The sequence below is a fragment of the Pyxicephalus adspersus genome, chromosome 6 (assembly GCF_032062135.1).
Source record: "Pyxicephalus adspersus chromosome 6, UCB_Pads_2.0, whole genome shotgun sequence".
Taxonomy (NCBI): Eukaryota; Metazoa; Chordata; class Amphibia; order Anura; family Pyxicephalidae; genus Pyxicephalus; species Pyxicephalus adspersus.
The window spans coordinates 41385760-41410226 of NC_092863.1; positions in this window are offsets into that span (position 1 = coordinate 41385760).

The window sequence follows — 24467 nt, forward strand, 5'->3', positions numbered from 1 at the left end:
GCCAGTCACTACAGCACGGACACTTGACTATGGTAATTGGATAATTTCCCACAGTACACCTAAGGATCCCCAATGGCACACTAGTGTGCCGTGGCACAGTGGTTGAAAATCACTGATCTAGACATTTTCCAGAGAGAATAGAGAGAGGTCATAGGCTTACTATCTAATGTAACTTTGGAATAGTAAATATTATTAAATATTATTAATTGGGAGCAGGGACAGACATAAAGATGTGGAAAGTGGGCCATTGCACAAGGATCCCAGACCCTTTTCAGCCAACAGGGGCCCCCATGAAGGTCCCAAATTAGTTAATGGGGGGGGGGGGGGGCAAATCAGTTTTGAACAGAGAAATCTAGGACTGTTTGATACAATGTTTTTATTGGAATAAATAGAAACTAGATTTTCACATCTTTCCATTTCCCCTGCCAAAATAAACCCCTGCCCACTGGACCATGCCTACCTTTTGTCACAGCACGTGAAGAGCACCATTGCCTTTTACCTTTTTGTCCTTTTTTGCTACTTTCAAATTTTGTGAGGTATGTGTGCAGCTTTGTGGGTATTTTTAGGTCTCATGATTGAATATGACTCCATTCTACCTGCTGCATACTATTACCATATTCAGTGACATGATATTTTATACTCCAGAATGATTTTACTCCAAACTCATGGCACAGCAAATAAAAAGCATTTTCATTAATACCAGGATGAGATGTTGTGTAAGTCAATAACAAATCTAAATTTAAATGAAAATTTACAGGGAAATTTGTAATATTGTATCTCTTTACAAAACTTGAGGCTCTTCTTAAAGATTGGGACTAGGTCTTCTATTTAAGCTCTGCTGACTTCAACCATCCAATTATGTGCAAGCAGAAATATTTTTTTATTTCCTTACATGTAATTAGGTATTATTTGTAATGTGAATTTTCACTTTTATGTTTTCCTATGTAAGTGAAATATGATTGCAAATATAAAATTCACTAACCAACCAAAACGTCTTTAATAAATCAACCCACTTGTTCCTGAATTTTAGACACAATGGTCCCAATAAAAAAAAAGTTCACACTCCTTATTTTGTCATTCATGCAATGTTATAAAATGTTCTTGTGACGTCAGATACTGATTTTCTTGTTCACACAACAAAGACCTGAAAAAGTTTGTGCTTGTGACTTGCATGTGCTAAGCAAAAATGCACCATGTGTATTTTGTAGCTTGTTTTAACATGTTACAATGGACGTTTAGGGGCAAAAATCAGACATCTTTTTCTCTTTTTCTCCTACGAAAAGCAGATAATAGCTAGCAAACTAGTTTTGTTTCTGTGACTTTATATATAGAAGCCATTAGATTTTTCCTGTTTTTTAACACAAGATTGATTTTTATTTGGAATAAAACATCCCTACATTTTGCAAACAAGCCTGTATCTTAAATCTTGTATGTAACATGTTGCAGATTTCTGTTCCCTGGTGGTTAAATTAATTAGATTGAATATTATGTTTTTCCTTTTTGCCTAGTGATCCTGACAGTAGCATGCCTTCCTTTTAAAGATGGCATGGCTCATTCACTGTACCGTATCTACAGTGAGGGAAAGAAGTATTTGATCCCCTGCTGATTTTGAGAGGGTGCCCTTAATCTCTGCTCATTACCTGCATACAGGAAAGACACCAGGAAGCCTGAAATCCTGCTGGTTGATTGGGGATCAAATACTTATTTTACTCGTTACAATGCACACCAAGCTCTGACTTTTGAGCACTGGGTTTTTGAGAGTTCTTTTGATGTTATTCTGTCTCTCACAGCTACAACAAACCTAGCATTACAATTATAGACTGGTCATTTCTTTGTCAGAGGGCAAACCTACAAAATCGTTGTGGAGGGAGAGAGCAAGGGGAAGAGAGAGAAAGACATACAAGGTAAAGGAGAGGGCTAAGTAAGTGCAGGAGAGAAGGTAAGGGGAGAGAGAAGGAAGGAAAGAAGAAATCGAAGGAGATGGGGGAAGAGAGATAAACAGAGAGAAGAGGGAGATATGAGAGAGAGGAAGTGGAGAGTGGGGAAAAAAAAGATGGAGAGACTTGAAAAAGGGTAATAAAGAGAAGAGAGAGGTAAATGAAGAGGGGAAAGAAAGAGTGGTAGAGTGGAAAGAGAGAGAAAGCGGGCGAAGAAGTGAGGGAAATAAGTATTTGATCCCCTGCTGTTAGCATAGGGGATAGAGGAGAGGAGAGGGGATAGAGGGTAAGAGAGAGGGGGAGGAAGGGCAAAGCAGAGAGAGGGGATAGATAGGATGGAGAAGCGACAGAAAGAAAAGGAGGCAGGGAGTGAGGGGAGGGAGCAGGGAGAGAGGGGGTAATAAGAAGGAGAATGTAATGTAGAGTGAAGAATGATAACTTCAATACGAATGTCACCCTGCACAGATCTCTGCCCTGTATGGGACCTCACTATAATCACTTTCACTTTGTGTATTCTGTTACTGTAGTATTGTGTATTCTGTGGCTGCATCAGCCAGCAGCAGTTTCTAGTTCCACATGGATATGTTGTAATGATGGTCATGCTGCCCTAGGCCATGGCCTAGATGGCTTTGTGGGAAATCCGGCCCTAGACACAGCATCAACTGCCTTACAGTAATAGGATTTTATCGTTTTCCTGCCTTTCCCCCACACACAAATGCATGTCAGGTGAGCAGACAACATAAAGGAGACACACCTGAATGTTCACCCCGGTAAGTCCCCAGCATATGCATAAAGTCACAGATAGAAGCTGCACAAAACCTTGCAGATGTCAGGGGAGGAGGTGATTGAATGAGCGCAACGTGTGGACAATGGCCCTGATTTATTAAATCTCTCCAAGGCTGGAGAATATACATTTTCAGTGGTGAACCTGAGTGGTCCAGCAAACTTGAAATGGATCTGGTCCAGGAATGAAAATAGCAAATAGCAAATTATTTTTAGAAACCCATTCCAGGTTTGCTAGATTGCCCAGGTAGGGAAACTGACAACTTATTTTTTATACAGGATAAGTATCTGCAGATTACATTAAAATCATAGCAGAGGTTCCTTGGAGGTTATGATGTCTGTAGAAAAAAAATTGTTTATATTGGTGCAAAAGTTAGGCTTACTAGCCTTGTCTGTGCAGTTTAAATCACTCTACACAAAAAAGAGCACTAGAAATGTTAGATATTAGGTTATACAGTTTACATTTTAGTTTAAACTTTGGTATTAATTTAAACAGTCTTGTTTGGCTTACTTACTTTGTAAAAGTAAAAAGTTCACTACTTGTCCAAAAAACAAAAAAAAAATTGTAACACAATCACACATGCATTATGGTATACTTTTGATAAGCTCATGCAAAGTTCCACAATGTATTTCTGTTGCATTCATTTTTTACCAAGATCTTGTACTATGATCATGGGTTAGTGGCACCTCTGCATACAGCACACGATTGTCAATGGGATTAAGGTCTGGACTCTGTGTCCAATCCTTGTGTGAAAATGATATCTCATGCTTCCTGAACCACTCTCTCACAATTTGAGCCCAAAGAATCCTAGCATCATCGTCTTGGAATATACAAAAGCCATCAGGGAAGATCACTTTTAGGAAAACCTGGTTATTCAGTATAATTAGATAGTCAATTTATCATATTTTTCGGGCACATAACATTGCTTAATCCAGACCTCACCAACTAAAGCAGCCCTCTAACATTTCCCTACAGACTTTGGGACATAGACAGAGTATTTTCTGCATTTAAAAAAAAATAGGCAAAAATGTTATTATTACCACATGTAAAATTATTATAACTAAAATAATCTCAACTTTATAGCCTGCACCAATTAGCTCATTCTATATGCCAAAAAAGTGTACTACAGGTAGTTGCCGGGTTATATACGAGATAGAGACTATAGGTTTGTTCTTGAGTTGAATTTGTATGTAAGTGGGAATAGGTACAGTACATTATTTTAAAAATTGCAATTAGGACAGATGTTTGTCTCAACATATTATTAGGCAGCATGGTTACCGTATAAAAACCTCACTGTGAGTTAATCACAAACAAAGCAAACAAACAAAAACAAAACTTTATAGAGCCTAGACATTCATTAACTTCTGAGGCAAGTGTGCTTTGCTATGCAAAAAGAAACAAATGCAGTTTGTCTTGGTCATTAAAGAGTTACAAGAGGCTGCAGAAAGTGCTCAGTCTCAGCTGTGTTTATCAAAAGATTTCTTCTGCAAGTCATGCAAACCGCTCTTCCCCCCCATCAAGTTTCCATCTTGCACACGAACGAACAGGGAAGCCATGTTCATATCTTGGAGTCATCCATATGTCGGATGTCCTTAACCCGGGGACTACCTGCACGGTATGTTCAATGTAGTATCTGTTCATCACATTTACATAAATTTACTTGCATAAATATTTTACACTTTAAGTTAAGTTTACAATACAATTCATCAGCCAAGCACATACTGTAAAACAACTTTTAAAATTATTTGTCATTCTACTGTTGCTTTAAATGCTCTTACATGTTAGAAAGTCCAATTCAGATGATAGTTTGATGAAACGTTACTATTTGATTCTGCCTTAGCTTTTTTTAAAAAGATTAGGAAACACTGCTAAAAGTACAGATGAAAGTACCAGTCTTGTATTAAACAATTCAATAAATCATCCTTTAACATACATTCTGTACACAGTTACTCCCATGTCCTGCATGCAGCAATGCTATGAAAACACTAGGTTTAGACATTAGCTTTTTTGTAAATAACTTTTGTGTGCCTTGTAAATAATTTCTTTTAATATTCCTTTAACTTTCTGGTTTCTTAATGCATAGATGAAAGGATTGAGCAGTGGAACCACCACTGAATTCAGGACAGCCACTGCTTTGTCAATATTGAATGTCTGTCCGTGAGCTGGGCGTACATACATAAAAATACAACTACCATAGATCAGAGACACAACTACTGCGTGTGAAGAACAGGTTGAAAAAGCCTTTTGCCTTCCTTCTACTGAATGAATCTTCAAAACCTCTGAAATAATGTGAATATAAGATATAACAGTAACTGTGAGGGTGGAAAAAAGAAGAAAAGTTGAAGTAGAAAACTCCAGTAAATGAATTGATTCTGTATCAGTGCAAGAACTTTTAAGTAATGGACCTATATCACAAAAAAAGTGATCCAGCTTACTGCAACAAAAAGGCAACTGCATAACAAGAATTGATGGAAAAAGTGTATAGAAGAATGCGCCAATTACTATTCCAACCATAAGCTGAATACATAGACTTTTATTCATAATAACTGTATATCGTAAGGGATTGCATATAGCTACATAACGATCAAAGGACATAACAGCTAGAAGAAAGAAGTCTGCTGCTCCAATGAGAAAGAAAGTATAAAATTGGGACATACAAGCTGTGAGTGAGATATACTTTCCTCTCTGTAAAAATCCACTCAACATACTTGGAATTACAGTATTTATAAAACAAACTTCCAAGGCAGCCAAGTGACAAAGAAAGTAGTACATTGGGCTATGTAGTTGTTGATCTAAAATAACCAGTGCAAGAATTAAAAAGTTTCCTAACACTGTAAACACATAGGAAAGTACAAGAAGGATAACAACTGGTATTCGAAATTCAGGTGAGATGCAGAATCCAAGCAAAAAAAATTCTGTTATTGCTGTCATGTTCTTGGGTAAGATATTTGCTGTTGTATTCATGTTTTGACATTACATTACTATGAAATAGAATATTGGTGTTAGTGTCATATATCCACACATACTGGCACTGAATGTAAAAAGCTAGTGATGTTTTAAAAACGGCATAAAAATTTTACATTCTGCAGGCGAAGGAGTTCTGAAGTCATGCAGACCATACAAACAAAAGCTGCATTTTCTCCTTTGGTTTTTTATTGCTTTCCTGCTTCCTTCCTTATTTTTTCATATTAGACTTAACTTGTATTAATATTGTTCACAGTCAAGATAAATACTAGGTTTAACTATATAAAACTTTAGAAGCGGTATATTTTGAGATTTTAGAAGTTTCAAAGATATCATTTAATTAAAAATATGTATCATAATAATAAATGTATTTAATTATATTTTCATTGTAAATTTTTTACTTTGTTGACAGAATTGATTTACCCCAATACCTGCTGAATGAATGGATATATATACATATATATATATATATATATATATATATATATATATATATATATATATATATATCTAACCAGAGGACTTGTAAAACACAAGTGACAGCTGATAAATGTATGATGATCCTATCTCACATTTAGCTTTTTTACTGTCAGTGTTTAATAAGTAAGGGGAGTAAGGAATTTAAGTAAACTAAACAAAAAGAATGGGAATTTTAAATACGTGTTATTGGGTGGTGGACCCACCCAGGTGAAGATAGACATGAAATTTAAAAGCAAATTTAAATTTAAATTCAAAATATTTTTATCTTCTCCTAAATAAATCACAGAACAAGTTTCTTAAGCATTGGTGGTAATTTCCTGAAGAAGTAAAGCTGTTCCTTACTGATGTGTACTTCACTAGTTTAGTAAACAGACTGAAGCTGTGTTCACTTCAGTTATTAAATTAGGTGCAAAAGAGTGAATTATGAGTTTTTACGTTGGCTGGACATTCTTAATAAACACATAATTGAACATATACTTTACACGGTGATATAAAATAAAAATAAAAAAATACGTAAAAACTAAAAAACAATATTACTTTGTTGTAAATTTAGGTAGGGTAATCTAATTAAAATCTTATATTCTTTCTAAAGGAAATTATATATATTTTTTTAAATAAAGGTAACATGCAGAAATTGTTTATAAGGAAAACATAACATTACAATAGGCCACATTTTATCAAACAATAAAAAGGTGTGTAAAATGTGTAAAAGCAAATACATTTTCTTTTTTGGAAAGAGCTACACATGGCACAGGATAAATATACTCACCAAAATAAATAAACAGTAATTATTAAATCAATCAAATCAATGAGAGGTAACTGTATTGAAAACAACAGTCTCCTTTATATTCATTCACTTCACATCAGATGGAATGGTAAATCATCTACACAGAAACTGGCTTTCACACTAGTCTTGCTGTAAAATTTGGCACCTGAACCACTAAAACAAGAGGTTATTATATTCACTCGTGTTATGCCCAGGTGATTTAGCTATTTTAAATTGCACTGTCATGGGATGTAGAGTTTTATAAATATTTGAAACAAGATAAAAATAAAACTTTTAACTTATAAAATTATAAAAAAATATTATCACCATCAGAAATAAAGGTTTAAAAAATGTTTCCACTGTTACCTAAAACTGAATAGTCTATTATTCTAAATATGCAATGCCAGTCTATTTTTTTCTTTAACACCTTTGTTTTTATTGGCCCCATATAGCCCCATTGGTTTACTTTAAAGTTTAAAACTAGTTGGGTTTTTTATTCCATGTAAAAGTGGTGTACATTTTAAAACTGTTAAACTCAAAAGTTTAAAATGACTCTGTCATTGCATATAACAATTCAACAAAGCATTGCCTGTAAATGAACGTAATTTAATGCTCACCTGTCCTGAAGCCTGTGCCACCAGGTATTAATTTTATATTGATAACTATTTCCATCTGACAAACTAGCGAGTTTATGTAATTCCAGGTCAGTTGCAATGCAAGGTGGTTTCTTCTCTCAACTTCTTAATACTACTTTGCTCCTTGATGTAGGGTTTCGATAGAAAAAACACATAATGCAGAAAAGATCGGGCATTAAACACCCTGATAAGTGAAGTTGCAAGAGGTTCTTAGACAGTGAAGTACACTTTGCATCCTAAAGCCTATTTTTTAGCACCTACATTTTTTCTGCTATTAGGTAGTTGTATAGTATATGAGTTATGTTGATGAGAAGATTATGTGTGCTTAGTTGTGCAAAACATTTTCTGTAGATGAGTGTTTGGTGTTAGATGTTGCTCACTTGAAGAGGCTTGAGAAGACTGCACCCATCTGCAGATATACATGCCATACACATTCAAACTCACAAAGTTCCAAAAACCAAGCATAATAAATTAATCTGGGTAGGTAATAGCCCAAAGACAGATTAAAAGCTCAAGTTTAATCTTTCCTTGGCTCCTTGCCCCCTCACCCTTCCCATCAACACTCTAATAATTTTAAAACTAAACCTATTTTTATTGCAAACCTTATTTTACACTCTGTGACATAATCACTTGGTCTCAATGCAGACAGATCATGGTTAGTAAGAGGGGAGGTAGAGTGCTTCACATAGCACATGAATGAATGCACATTATGTCCTTAGATTCCTGACAAGACCATATAGCCTATTCCTACCTGATTTTTTGAAGATGCATGTCAGTAAAATATTTATTCTTTTTTATTTATCTGCTTCACATCAATGAATTTTAGTTCAAAAACACAAAACAAATACAAACACTGTAAATACAGGTTCAGGGTCATGGTTCTGGAGTCATAGAAGGTACACAAGAAAAGGAAAGGAGACTTTACAATAATTATTTTAACCATTGGAAACACTGGACACAACCAAAATTGACTATTAAATACACATGTATCTAAGTTCTAGATGGTTTAGGCCATATGAGTAGCTTCATGTTGCGTTTATTTCTAACCTAGCTCAAAACAAAATCACTGACCCATCAGATGCTTACCCTATTGAATTCATTCTACTAAACCAAAATGGTAGAACGTCTTAGCTGATTCATAAGCTAGTATATCAAAGATCATAGACCCTGTCAGCAGGGTAGCATCTTTGATAGTTAAGACACATATTTGGTGAATTGTTGACCTTTGGTGAACTGTTGTCTTCCTTTGCATGTGTAATTGTTATCTCTTCCTATGTAAGCATGTCCCCTTATGTGTTCCCTCTTTTAGTCCCTTTTCTCTGTGTCTCTCCTCATATTTTCCCCTTTCTCATCTTCCTTCATCTGTGCCCTGTTGGTTTGTGCTGCTAGTTTGTTTTTTGTCCTGATTTCTTGTGCTGTATTTGCTGCCCCCTTCTGATTGGTCCCGGCATTCGGTTTACCCAGTTTCCAGCGCCACATGCAAATTATGCCTGCAACCTTATTGGAGTGATCCCCGAATCTGGTAATCAGCTCCCCAGCCTGAGCGCCACTTCTGGAGGCGCCCTTTACACGTGGGACGCCGATTAGCAGGTCCCATGATAACCTGGGTTGTATTAAGGGGAATGGCAGTCCCCTGCCTCCCTTTAGGACACTTTAGGTCTTATGGTTACAGCTGGAGAATAGACCCTCATTCCTGGACCTTAATTTTGCTAATATGTAAGTACTCTTCTCTTTATTGTCCATCCCATAATCATATCACATTCCTGGGGGATTTACTTGATTGGTACTTTATTTATACATGTGCATTTACTGGTATTGATTTTAATGGTACCACTATCTAAACTTTCACAGTTGCTGATCACTTCCCAGTGAGTTTTTACTTGATAGAAAGAGAAAAAAGCTATTGGAAATAGCTAGCTCTGTGAAACGCGTTGGATTATCAGAACTCACCATAACACATTAATGATTTAGATACCAGCCTAGTATTGTGCACTGGGCATTTTATTGAATTTCCTATTCCTCCCCTTGTTTTACCCTATTGTACCTAATAAAAGATGTTTTTTAATATTATTATTTTTTATGTTTGAGTCACTCTGTGATATATATTGAACTGCCTTTAAAGTCCCATGAATACAAATTGCTTTCTCATGTACTTGCTTTTCAGGGATGTTGGCAGTGTTAATGTATTGGTTTGAGATCAGACCAATCTAGCACTCAAAGTTTAGACACATATACTTATGTGGGGGTATTAGCATTTGAAATACATACACACAAGAAATCTCTGTTGTCAGACAATCATTTGGCCATCAGTGGGTATAAATCACATTGATAAAGAAGGGACAGTTTACATTTATCCACATTTGTACACAAGCTATGAGGTTATCCGTATGAACACAATATGGTAAATAAGTGGTTAAAAATTCAGTAATTCTGTCTACAACTGTAACACTCATTTCATCAGCATAAAAATGTATTGAAATTGGAAAAATTATTTAAATTTAAATAACTGAACACACTGGATTACCTTTTTGATATTTATCAAAATGTGTATTTCCTAAATAATGTAAGGCAATATATTGCTCATCTGTCATTGTAAATTAATTTTGTCGATACACGTTAAAATGTTAATAGAAATTTAATTCTACTTAACTTTAATCCAGATTTAATTTTTTTTTAATTATTTTTATTTAAATGCATCCAATGTTATGAGCATGATATCCATATAACATATCACTCAATAGTATTATTGTCAGTTACCAGCTGTACAGATTTCCTTGACATGTTGCCAGAATAGGAAAGGAACAAAAATCATGTCATTACAAGAATTATTTTATGTTGTGTTCCAAACAAGATTTTTTTGGTACAATATTGAATACTCAAGAATTATGAGAAAAAATAGAATATTTAATAATTTAAATAAAACTTTGATCATTAATATATCAACCCGGTAATTTATGTAAACAATTATGTATGATTATGTCCTCCTAAATTCTATAAAGTGAACATGTGTCCAGTCTATGAACAGTTAGTTAGGAACTTATTATTAAGAAATAAAAGCACTTTGAAACGTGCCCTCATTCATATTTTTACTCATTTAGGAGAAATGCATCTTTAAGTTCTGCCAAAGATGGAATGAAACCTGTTTCTGTTCTGATGTTTGAGGATGAATTTCTTCACAGTACAAGCAGCTACAGAGGTAAGTGTGGTGTCACACCTACCTCTTCCTCACTAAAGTGCAGGTGTCTCTCTCCTGCGCATGCAGGCAGTTCTGACTCCGGACGTGCCTGCTCTTCCAAGTTTTATCTGTTTTGTCCAACCAATTATGAAATAGCCTCTTAATTATCCCTGGCTGTTTAGCTAGCTAAGACACAGCACTCATCAACATTTGTGCAACGAGTCTCCACTAGTGCCGAGCCCCTAGTTTTTCCCTTGTAACAGATGGGCTTAAAAGATTGAAATATTCTCAATGGGCTACAGGGAAAACGTCAATAGGCTAAATGTTTGATACTACTCAAATAAAATGTAAATGTGCGGAAACTTCAAGATATGATCACGAGTGATAAGATACAAGTGTTCTAAATAAATGGTGAGCAAATAAACTTGCAATGCTTTGAAGAGAAAGTTGTTAGCCCCCCAAAAAACACCTAATTGTAATGTGTTCCCATATTTATATTTATTGCAGATACCAGCTCTGTTTAATTACCAGCCACCAGCACTTGAATTGATGTGTCCTGTCAATCATTTGTGACTGTGACTCCTTGAATCCTCTTTAACCCACTCTTAACTTCATATTTTGATGTTTAAAAGTCCTCTGAAGAAGCCACTATAGGTGAAATGCTTCAGACACGACATCCATTTTTTAACGGCCTATGCGCTCATCTCTGCTATAATAGGAGTCAATGTCTAGCTCTCCACATCCCCCATGGCATATTGCTCAAGGGATTGTAGGAACATGAAGTATATATACCAAATGTGTGATGTAACACTGTATAGGTTTTGTCTACCCTTTTTTAATACACTGCTGCATTTAAAATACCCTAATTTCTCCTCTTCTTTATTCTTTTTTTATTGCATGTTATGCAGCACCTTAAAAATTAGAGGAGGTAAATTGGTATATCGTACACTAAATTAATCTTTCTGTTCTCATATTTATGCAAAGCGAGACATTTTTCATAATTGAAATATTTATCTTAAATAAGGATTTATTATGGTTTGCTGGCTAACAGTGCTTGGGAATCTTCAGTGTTTTCAATGGGTTCTTGTCAGTGTAGAAAGTATTGTCATAATATATTGTTATGTTTAAATATATTCACGTTTCTGTTCCTTTTTTTCCATAACATAATATTGTTTAGTATTAAGTATTTATATTATTAAGTATTTGCTAAAAAAATGTATTTTGCACAGAATGTATACAGTATGCTAAGTATCAGTATAATTTAAATAGACACACATATATCATGTATATGTATATATAGTACTGTGTTTTTGTTTGGTTTGAAAGCTAGTAAATGGGCTTAAAAGCAGTAACAAGAATGTGCAAAAATATTTAAAAAATAAACACTTCGTGAAAAAGTAATACGTTTATGTGTGTTAAAAGGAAATGCAGGCAAAACACAAAAAATGGCTATCTGAATGTATGTATTTTAATAATTTTCTTATGTCAGTTGAAGCATACTGTGTTGCACCTGTGAGCCTGCTCTGGGGAAATGTTGGCCAGGAGACTAAAAATTAAGGAAGTTCTTTTTTGTTCTTTCTTCAAAAGAATAATTATATGAAATATTAAATAAGCAACCCTTTTTCATGCATAGGGCTTGTGGCGTTACCTTTTCTCAGAATGACACTGCATTGGAGGAGAGCATTTGGTAGATAGCCATGGCAGTGGTAAACCAAGAGGATGTTACCAAGGGTTATTCTGGGATAATAAGTACATAAGTGCTGCTTGACTTGAGTGCAAGGGGTCATATTTGTTCAGTAAAATGAATTTATTCAGATAGAATGTTGAAATGTGAGAGCTGACTAGACTCATGTGCCTACATATTGCCATTTATATTTTGCTTCAGTGTTCTGCAATTATCTCAGCAGCAGCAGCAGCAGCCTGAATTCAGATGAGAAATAATGTTCATGCAAAATGATGATTTAATTTTAATATAAAGCACAGCAAACAAAATGGAACAGTATGTGTATATAACATAAACCATAATTTACAGAGTGGAACAGTGTGAATTGTGAATTGCACAATGTACAAACTGAAGCAGTGTAGAACGTATAACATACAGCACAGTAAAGGTGCAGTATACAGCATACAGAGTTATGTGAAGTTTATATACTGTAACAGCTGGCCAACAAAGACCCAGGGTTTCATCCAAGATGATAGGTACATTTGCCCCAGATACAGGTTTTATGCAGAGTATTTTTCTGTGTAATCGGACAATTTTCCTTTTGACCTGAAGGGGGTGCTGAAGAACCAGGCTGAATGACAATAAGTTTCTTGGCCAGATGGGGGAGCTAAAGAGGCCTGGGGATATTCATGTGTAATTGTCTCAGCTGAAATCCATCTTGGAAATTAGGCCCAGCCTGCTCTTTCCTGCGGCTCTGTCCTTGCTGGTGAGCTGGGAGGAGGTCCAATATGAACTGTGAGTAAAGATACAGACTTTGTTGGAAAAACTGTATAGTTACGCCCTTAGAGTCCCGCACAGCACTAGGTTGGGCTGGATTGTTAGTCAAGGGAACTAACAGTAAGCTAGTGGCCAAGTGGCCAGGCTTTATTTTGCTGTTTGTTTTATTTTGCCTGTTTTTGTGTGAAAATAGTATTAGTGAATAAAACCGTTGATGCACTTTTAACCTGCTGGCCCTGTTTGCTGTTTGAAAAACCCCCCATTGCTACGAACGATCTCACAATACACATCAATACACAAATACAAACAATGTTTCTGTACTCACATGCACTAAAGCAGATATTTCCAAAGTCTGGCCCCGGGGGCCAATTGCGGCCCATGTTCAGATTTCCACCGGCCCGCAGCCTCTGTCATAAAATCAATAATATGCGGCCTGCTAGCACTGTTGACCACAGTATAAAATACATGCATTAAAAAAGCTGTTTATTATTTCTTAAGAGTTGATCAATCACCTTGCAATTATCCGCCCGCATAATCGGGAGGACGGGACCCGCACAGACCACACCCACCCTAACCCTGGTTAGTGTTCAGCCCCCACACATTTTCACCTCACCAAATCTGGTCCTCTTTGCAAAAAGTTTGGACAACCCTGCCCTAAAGAGTTGGGTGCACCAGGTAGCCTTCCAGGGTAAAACAAGTTTTTATGCCAGATGCTGGAATTCAAGGTCTCTGTTCCAGCCCCGATTAGTATATTTATTATTTATAAACATTCCCCCTTGAACTCAACCTTCTCTTTATCATACTACAACTTGCCCATGAGATCAAAGAGCTCAGTCTAAACACCATCATGTGAAAAAACTTGAGCTAGGCAATTGGTTGTACAGGTATTTATTGCTAAATCATGGGAAGAATGGGAGTCACATGTTTACCCATACCTGGAAGTACCATGTACTTTACTTCACTCCAAAGTGCACAATGGCCTGAACAAGGAAAACGAAACAGTGGGAGGATAGATAATTTAAAAAATTGCTTAGCACAAGCAAACCTTTAGTAATATTGACTTTGTCAATAAAAAAATATTGCATCAATAAAATTTTATATTTTACATCTTACGGCTGTGCTTGGTTCTATCTGCTGCCAAGTTGTAACTGTCTGTTTGGTTTGGGACTTGCTGATTCTTCCCAAGTTCTCTTCACTAAACAATGATGTAAATTAAGTGCAAGCACTGAGACCCACAGCTCTGAAGCACACAGGGATGGAAGAAGCTGAGTATACAGACAGAAAGCTGTTTATCAGCAAGGTAGCGTCCATCATTTTTTATCACCAGTGAGTGCCTAAATGACTAGGGCTGACAGATCTTACTGTGGTAGTTTCTTCATTCCAATACTGTTACTTCCAGCAAAGGCATACGTTTAAATGTTATCACCTTTACTGGTTGTTGATAGGGATTATATTGGGCTAGTGAAAATAATGGTACATATGTGGACCCCTTGGTTGGGCCCTTGGACACTCAGGAATTACTATTCAGCACAAGTTGAATTGAAGGTGAACCAGTTCAGTTTCTCCTAGTACTGTTTTAACAGTTAGCACTTCAACAGAAACAATACAATAGCATACATATTATATATTTTTATATAGACTACACTTATAAGTGGAGGTAGGTAAAACAGAAAGTTATCTAAGAGGTTTTTTTCCACTATGGCTTAGAAAATTGCCATTTATATTGATTGCATTAGAGAAGCCAGAAACACAAGTGCAATGCTCTAATGCAGGGGTCAGCAACCTTTACTATCAAAAGAGCCATTTTGCCCCCTCTTCCACTAAAAAAAAAATAGTCTGGAGCCGCAAAACATAACACAGTTTATAAACTTTTAAAAGTTTTAATATTTTTTTAATTTTACCTGTTACAACAAGTGTGCATGCAACCTTTACTATCAAAAGAGCCATTTTGCCTCCTCTTCTACTAAAGAAAAATAGTCTGGAGCCGCAAAACATAACACAGTTTATAAACTTTTAAGTTTTAATATTTTTTAATTTTACCTGTTACAACAAGTGTGCATGTGTAGGCCTACTTTGAAATAAATTAAACACTGAACTATGCCCCTAGAAGCCTCCAGCTTCTAACGTATTATCCTGTTACATTAGAAGCTGGAGGCTTCTAACGTAACAGGGTAGATTTTTTTGATGGGCAGAGTTTTTTATGTTCTGACAATGCCTTAGCGATGAAATTTTAAGGGGTGTTAGCCACGGGTGTCCCTAATTTGCAGCTTTAATTTGCAGTTGTTCATCTGTACCCCCCAATCTTGAGTAATTGGGGTTCAGGTGCTAGAAGCCTCCAGCAATGTGTAATAGGGTAGATTAATTTGATGGGCAGAGTTCTTTATTTTCTGACGATGCCTTAGCGATTCAATTGTAGGTGGTGTTAGCCATAAGTGTCCCCCACTTGCACCTCTATTTTGGTCACCTGTACCGCATCCCCTCCAGTTCCAGAGAAATTGGGGTTCAGATGCTAGATGCTTCCAGCAATGTGTAACAGGGTAGATTTTTTTGATAGGCAGAGTTTTTATGAATTTTTAGGAGGTGTTAGCCACAGATGTCCCGTACATGCACCTCAAATTTTTTTCACCTGTACCCCCGTTTCCAGATAAATTGGGGTTTAGGTGCTAGAAGCCTCCAACAATGTGTAACAGGGTAGGGGTTTTTTGATGGGTGGAGTTTTTAGGAGGTGTTAGCCACAGGTGTCCCCCACTTGCACCTCTAATTTTGTTCACCTGTACCCCCTTCCTGTTCCAGAGAAATTGGGGTTCAGGTGCCTCCAGCAATGTGTAACGGTAAATTTTTTTGATGGGCAGAGTTCTTTATGTTCTGATGATAGCCTAACAATTAAATTTTAGGGGGTGTTAGTCACAGGTGTCCCCCACTTGCACCTACATTTTTGTTTTTTTACAGCTCCCCATTCCAGAGGAATTGGGGTTCATAGGAGGGGGATGTCATTGTACACACCCATTTGTACACGCCCCGTGGTAGATTTATTTCACTGGTAGATTTTTTTCATTAGAACACCGGATAGGGAATCCCCCTCCTCCGCAGTGTCTTGGGAGGAAGGGGATCCCCCATCAGAGATCTCCCCGTGGCAGCCGAAGGGAGCCACAACAAGGAGGCTGAAGAGCCGCATGCGGCTCCGGAGCCGCAGGTTGCAGACCCCTGCTCTAGTGGAAACAAATCCTATCAGATATGTACAGGAATAGCATCTTAAAACTGCTGTCTACATAGTAAATAATATGCAGTTTTGGTGGTCCTATTAGTATTTTAGAAAGACATACAAAGATAATCCTAATATGTTAGTAGTTGCTGCCCCTTTTTATGCAACTTGCTTCAATATACTTTAGCTTACCTTTGTTAAAAATTAGGTTGCAGAAAGCTGCATTGCTACTTGCACAATAAATAAGTACCTTATACATGTCAATGTAAATTTTTACAATAACATTTTAAAAACTGAGCCTAAAAAAAGGCCAAATAATATCATAACTAATTTTTTCTAATATGTATTTTAACATTTGAAACAAATACAGTAATTATACAGATGAGAATGGGGCTGGAGGAGAAACACTGGTGTAATTTTCAGGTGTTGAATACATGGTTGATGCACATTTTAACTTTTTTTTAAAATTTCAGCTAACCATCAGAAAAAAAACATTAAGAACCAAAACCTTTAGATAAGGGGTTAAAATTTCTGTTTAACAAAATGTACCACATATATCTTTGATTTATTCGCTAGTATAATTTAAAGCTTGAAAAAAGTGTTTTGTTTGTTTTTGTAAGCACATAATTAAAATTGCCTGCCAATCCCTACTCGGGGTTGTATCCAGTGAATAAGGTGAATTTCCAGAAAACGATAACTCCCATGTATCTCTTTCCTCATTCCTAATGGAGACTAAGGCTATGTACACACGTGCAATTGTTCTCATTTGATGATCAGCTCAGGGCTGATATTGGACGATAATCTTACGTGTGTACAGCGCTCATCGTCTATCGTCTGAAAGACCGTCCTTGCGAATCCACGGACAATGGACGACAACAATCCTAATAGAAGTGAAGGGAAAAGAGCGCAGCGGGGTGCCGCTCCATCATTCGTCCACCTCCTCACTCCATATAGCAGACCGGTGCTGTTTGTATAGCACTCGTTCATGCATCATGCAGTCTTGATCAGGAAAAATCCCTTCCTACGACAATAATTGAACATGTGTACATAGCCTAATATTACAGAATTTAAACAATTATATATCATGACATAAGACAATTATTTATCATGACATATGATAGAATTTTATCTCTGATTGCCTTTTAGTATATTCCTTACAATTTGGTTCCTTAATGTATAAATATAAGGATTAACCAATGGTACTGCTACAGTACTTAGGACAGCTGCTTTTTTGTCATAATCATCAGAACCTTGATTTTGAACAGGTTTTACATACATAAAAATGCAACTACCAAAGAAAAGTGTAACAACAAGTGCATGTGATAAACAGGTAGATACAACTTTTTTTGCTTCTGCTGAATGCAGCTTACATACTTCTTTTACAATGTTACCATATGAGATAACAATGACCATCAGAGAAAAAAACAATAACCCTGAGTTTAGATGAAGCAGGAGCTGTAATGAGGAAGAGGTATCATAACAAGAATTCTGCAAAAGTGGTCCAACATCACAGAAGAAATGGTTTATCTTGTTAAAACAAAATGATAATGCCATAATTAAAACAGAGGGAGAAAGATTAATAAGGAATGAACTGAACCACACACCAGTAACAAGAACAATACATATTTTTGTATGCATAATAAGTGGGTAACGGAGAGGATAGCACACAGCTAAATATCTGTCATAACACATTACATCTAATAAAAAAAACTGAGCTACTCCAGCAAAGTAGTATAAATAACCCTGTGCTAGACAGCTTGCTACTGATAGTTTGTAAGAGTGCTTGATTATGCCAACTAGAAGAACTGGTAAAATGACATTAGTGGAGATGGTGTCTGCAATAGCTAAGTTACATAGAAAGAAATACATAGGTATATGTAGACCCTGAGAAGTGCAATACAAACCTATAATAAGGATATTTCCAGCCACAATTAATACATAGGCCAGCAGGATTATAAAGAACAATGCTGGAGCAAGGTTTGTTGGGAAAGAAAAACCCAGCAGTATGAATTCTGTAACTGTGCTTACATTCAAAGATGTTACATTTACAGGATTGAGTATGACTGAAAAGAAAAAAACACAGCAAATTAAAAATGTCACTTCTATAGCATTGTAATATCTTATCTCATGGAGAAAAGTGAATTATATCTCACCATTTTCCTTCATTGTAATTTTATAATCCTTCTTTATTGATCGGCTAATGAAGTTTGCATGATATTTAAATGTTTTGGCATATGCATGCTTCTACCAAAAACACTGTTGTCAGTCCCAAAAGCTAGTAATAAATCACACGGGACATATTTTCAAGTGAACTGTTGATTGTGTGCTTAATATTCCTTTTAATTTGTTTTTAATGTATGTTGGATATGTATTGTCTATACGGTAGTATAAGCTCCCAAGTGGCAACATGACAAAAATAATTTTAGCAAATTCCTTACTATTCTCTAATAAATTCCAAGGTAAATAAAATTATGGCTAAGGGCACTTTGCAGGCTTGCTTTCATATACAAAATTTAGATCAATGTGGATAGATTATGTGATAACGCAGCCTTCCTAGTAAACTGGAACCATCGTTCTGCATTCTAAAATTTAGAGCAGACAATGTGACATGCTTAAAGAGGAACTATACTCAAAAATCAGTCTTTCAGTTATTAATCTGTTCTTACTTACTTGCACTAAAATGTCAGTTTTCCCTGATGGCACTGGCGGGGTTAGATCGTTTCCATGACAAATATAATGATTTATGAAGAGTTTAGAAGTGCCCAGCTTGTGACTGGCAAGTTCACATTTTCTTCCTCTCCTGACCTCCTCCTCCACCCACTCCCCCTCCCTCACTAGCTGGAGTCCTTTGCACGGAGAGCTCACAAGCTGAAAAGAAGCAGGAAGCAGCTGCAGACAGAGCAGTCACACTTGAGTGACATGAGAGCCCCAAGCAAGGAAAGAATAAGAAGGAAAGAAACAAAAATCTGCATACTTAGGGCAGTGGGAGTAGATTAGAAACACTCCCACCAAATATGGCATTTCCCAGATAATGTTTATAGGTGAAAGCAAGCTGACAAAAAAGTATTCAGATGATTATAATTTGTTATCCATAAGCCAAAGTTGATTTTGTGAGTATAGGTACGCTTTAAGGGTATGCCCTATTCCTTGTGTTATAAATAGAGCCCTGAAAGTTCATTTTCCTATAACTAATACTTAATGTAAGCAGAATCCAATTTTACCCATACACTTCTGCCTAAAAAAAACAAGTACTCCAAATCACTACAGGCACACATATTTGAAGAATACCAGAAACCTTTAGGCTTCAATGCAAATTTGACCAAGCACTAATATTTATCAGATTTTCTGGTTAATCCAAAAGACTGTATTGGATGGAATTTGGGAATTACCAATCTCTAAGCATTGTGGAGAGAACCTTGAAGCCCCATTGAAAATACACATATTACTCCAATACATGCTTGGAGAATTCCCTAAATAAATTCATGGTATTACAAAACAGTATGATTTACACAAACAACCTCAGAGACGGTATAGTCTGGAAACATATAGTCTAGCTGTGGACTTTTTCTTTTATAGTTAGCTTGTCTTACATACAGCAGCAGCTACGTTATCTGCAGCTTTCACCTTATATAGAAAACATAGTTTTAGAAGCGACACCTGCTTTTTATCAAAAGATATTAGACCAGTTTCACTTAAACCTTTCCTGGCCTTTCTTACTTTTGACTTTCTTCCATGCCTCTGCTTTCCCCTAGCCCCTGGTCATATTGCCCTTTGCTCACCTTCTTACCTTGGCAGCTCCAGGCTATCCTTTATCTGTAAAACGAAATCTTTCCAAAGCTGCTTTAGACAATGTTATCTGTCATTTTTGGGTCATATTATATCACAAATGGTTCTTTTGCTTGATCTTGTGCATGTGAAAGCTGTGATAAAAGCTCCTGCTCCTGACCTTTAGATGTAGAGCTGCTAAAAGCTTTACTCTATAGGAATGCAAGCATTGTCTGTTTAGGGACCAAAATTTTTGACTATACAATACAAACCAGGTTTCAAAAATGTCATGCTGATTGTTTGTCATAATTACATTTACCCATAGATTCTAGCAGTAAGAATGAGATTATTGAAGTTCCTTGGATGGAGTTACTGCATCCGAGTTCAGTCAAGCTTGATTTGCATGCCCAGTAGATACAGACAAATCAAAAAGCCACACTTAGAAAATAAATTGAGCCCTGTTATATGACCCTATAAAAGTATTAGACAAGAACTGTTGATGGGTATTAAATTTGTGGATATTACTAGTTCCAGGTACAAAGCAAACACTGCATAACCTATACTGGTGGCCATACATGGATTGCTATGTATTCACTGCTATTTAGTCTAGCATCATGACTAATCTGATGTCCCTTCACCTCTAAAACTAGGACCATTTCCTGATTCTACAAATGTCACTGAATGCAGTTGTTACATGTAGAATAAATTCTGTACCCTGTAGTTTTTTTTCATTTTTATTATATACTGAGAAGGCCGCACATAGATCAATCTAAACTCATCATGTCTCTTTTTAAATAGTAAACCCTTTAGCAGCCCTATTCATTAGATAATCTCATTTCTTGTTTCTCAGTGAACAGTGCTAAAGCTGCCCTCTCTCTTTGGATAAGCAATTTAGTACAGAACAACCCATACAACTATGCGTGACATAACCTAAGACTTCCAGACAACAAGACACAACAAGGTGCTACCAGGGGAGGGAGCTTCCTGAGCATGCTCGGTGTTAGCTCCCTGAAAGTGGGCGTGTACTATAAATAATCAGCTGTGTCTGCTCCCCGTCCACCTTGTACCCAGCAGCAGCAACGTGAGAGCTGTGTCTGTGTCCATGCAGCTGTCATTATCCCCATGTACTGTATAAACCTTCATCTCCCCCACACCGATTGTCAGAGAAACGGGAATTTTGCTGCTACTAAATAAAATTTTAGCCTTCTAAACATAACAAGTTTCCAAATACGGGGTCACAAGCATAAAATTCTAGTACCAATTAGGGATATTTTCACATTAGGGGGGCTAAATAGCCATTTACCTTCTGTGAACCCCAAATTCTCTGCATCAGAGGGACATTTGCAACTGGAAATGTGGGATCCCTTCTCTAATAAAATAGTATACCCATTATATCATGCCACCCTGTCACACATAGCTGGTCACTTACCGTCTGTGAACCCTAATTTCTCTTTAACGGTGGAGAAAGGGAGATGTAGGATAAGTGGGGGAATCTTGTGGCTTCTCCCTACCCCAATAAAATGTTATTACTCCTACAATACCATGATGAGCAGTCACATCTAAATGTCCACTTATGTTCTTTGAACCCCAATTTCTCCTGAATGGGGAGCTGTAGGTATATTACAATGTAGGATAAGTGGAGGGCTCTTGTAGTTTACTCCCCCTAAAATTTTATTTCAACGGCACCATCACAAGATTGGAAAAACTATAGCTATTATACTGTGCTACCCTGTCACACATATCTGGCCACTTACCTTCTGTGAACCCTATTTTCTCATGAACTGAGATGTAGGGACCTGAAGATGTAGTAGTAAGAGCATGTCCGCCTTGGCTATCTGTCATATGAATTACATTTCTCTGGAAGTATCTATTGCAGAGATTTTGGTGTACAAAGAAGGTTAGCAGCCCCCTATAACTGACAGGATGCATTGTATGGTGTAGTTTCTGCCCTGTAGTACAGGAATAGTGATTAGGGAGCAATATATGACCGCCCAGCACTTTATAATAGATTTAGTTTTGTATCTTTCATTAATAAAATGAGCATCAAATGGTGAGTGCAGAAACTGATTTGTCATTTCTATTATTTGGTGCATATACGTTACGGTAACTAGAAACATTTCAATTTAATTTATTTTAAATTACAACTATACTAGTTTTAATCATATATTTTTAATGTTTGCATTGTGGCCCGCAAGTTTTATCTCAATGTCAACAGAGGCCCCCAGATGAAAAACGTTTGGGCACCACTTTGCTAAGATAATGTCAATGCCACAACAAATGCATGTGTAAGTTACAATATGACAAGAATAATGGTAATATTTTGAAGCACCAGCCCTAAATAGGGAGTATATTTCTAAAAAAGCTGAAATTTTAGTAATTCTTAATCATACTTAATTGTTTCAGATAAAAAAAAGATTATGACATCACAGCAATTAATCTTTTGTTGCCTTTTACTATATCTCTTATTGTTTGATTCCTCAATGTGTAAATATAGGGATTAATCAATGGTACTGCTATGGTACTGAGGACAGCCACTTTTTTGTCATAGTCATTAACATCTTGAGAGTGAAAAGGCTTTACATACATAAAGATGTAACTACCAAAGAAAAGAGTTACAACAAGAGCATGTGATAGACAGGTAGATACAACTTTTCTTCCTTCTGATGAATGGAGCTTACATATTGCTATAATGATGTGACCATATGATATAACAACGACCATCAGAGAAAAAAACAATAACCCTGAGTTTAGAAGAAGCAAAACCTGTAATGAAGAATTAGTAACATTACAAAAATTCTGCAAAAGTGGCCCAACATCACAGAAGAAATGGTTTATCTGGCTAAAACAAAATGATTGTGTCATAATAAATATAGAGGGAGAAAGATTAATAAGGAATGAACTGATCCATGCTCCAGATGCAAACACAATACAATTTTTTTTATGCATGATGATCGAGTAACGCAGAGGATAGCACACAGCTAAATATCTGTCATAACACATTACATCTAGTAGAAAAAATTGAGCTGCTCCAGCAAAGAAGTATAGATAACATTGTGCTAAACAGCCCGCTACACATAGTTTGTAAGTGTGCTTAGTTACAACAACCAGAAGAACTGGTAAAATGACATTGGTGGAGATGATGTCTGCAATGGCTAAGTTACATAGAAAGAAATACATAGGTATATGCAGACCCTGAGAAGTGGAATACAAACTTATAATGAGGATATTTCCAGCTATAATCAATACATAGGCCATCAGGAATATGACAAAGAATGCTGGGGCAAGATTTGTCGGGAAAGAAAAGCCCAGCAGGATAAAATCTGTAACAGTGCTTACATTCAAAGATGTTACATTTACAGGATTGAGTATGACTGAAAAGAAAAAAACACAACGAATTAAATTTGTCACTTCTATAGAATTGTAATATGATCTTAAATCTCATGGAGAAAAGTGAATAATATCTCACCATTTTCCTTCATTGTCATTTTAAAACCTTCTTCAATGATCTGCTAATGAAGTTTGCATGATATTTAAATGTTTTGGCATATTTTATTGTATATGTATAACAAAAATGAGTCAATCGCTATTTGATCTTAATAAATTAGAGCTATTTGATCTTTAATATCATGGGAAACAATGAATTATGTTTTACCATTTTCTCTAATTTTTTTGCAATTTGTTTTTAAAAAAAAAGCTCCATGAGCATAAGACTGTTTATAGACTGTTTATAGACTGTTTATAGCTTCTTTCTTTAATGCGCAATTAATCAGTTTTTAAATAAATCAATATTTATATAGTTTGGTATACTCATATGTTTTCATCAGGCACCATTGGTAGTCCCAATAGTCAGTAATAAAACACAATGGGAATTGTTTTTCTTGTTCATATAATTTTTTTTTAAATCGGTTGTGGACTCATTTAAAATGAACAGGGACCATTAAGGTGGAGAAGGGAAATTTTGTTAGCAAGGATTATAAACAAGTTTATAACCATTTCTTACAGCAGCCCATTAAAATAAATGTGCTGCCAACACATCCTCTGCGCTAAAAGCACAACAGCTTTTTTCTAAAATTATGCACCACAACAAGCAACATTGTATTGCCATGCATTGCAGAATGCTACAACACAAGTGTATTGCCTTAGTGCATTGGGCTGCCATTCAAAATAAATAGCATTGCAAAGCAACAACATATGTTACTAAGTGTGTTACTGTGTGTTGGGATAACTTGAACTTTACTAAAATGCAAAGATCTAAATGGAACCAAGCCTTTGTTTTGCATTAAAATCTTAACATATAAAAATATCAAAGCATATGACAG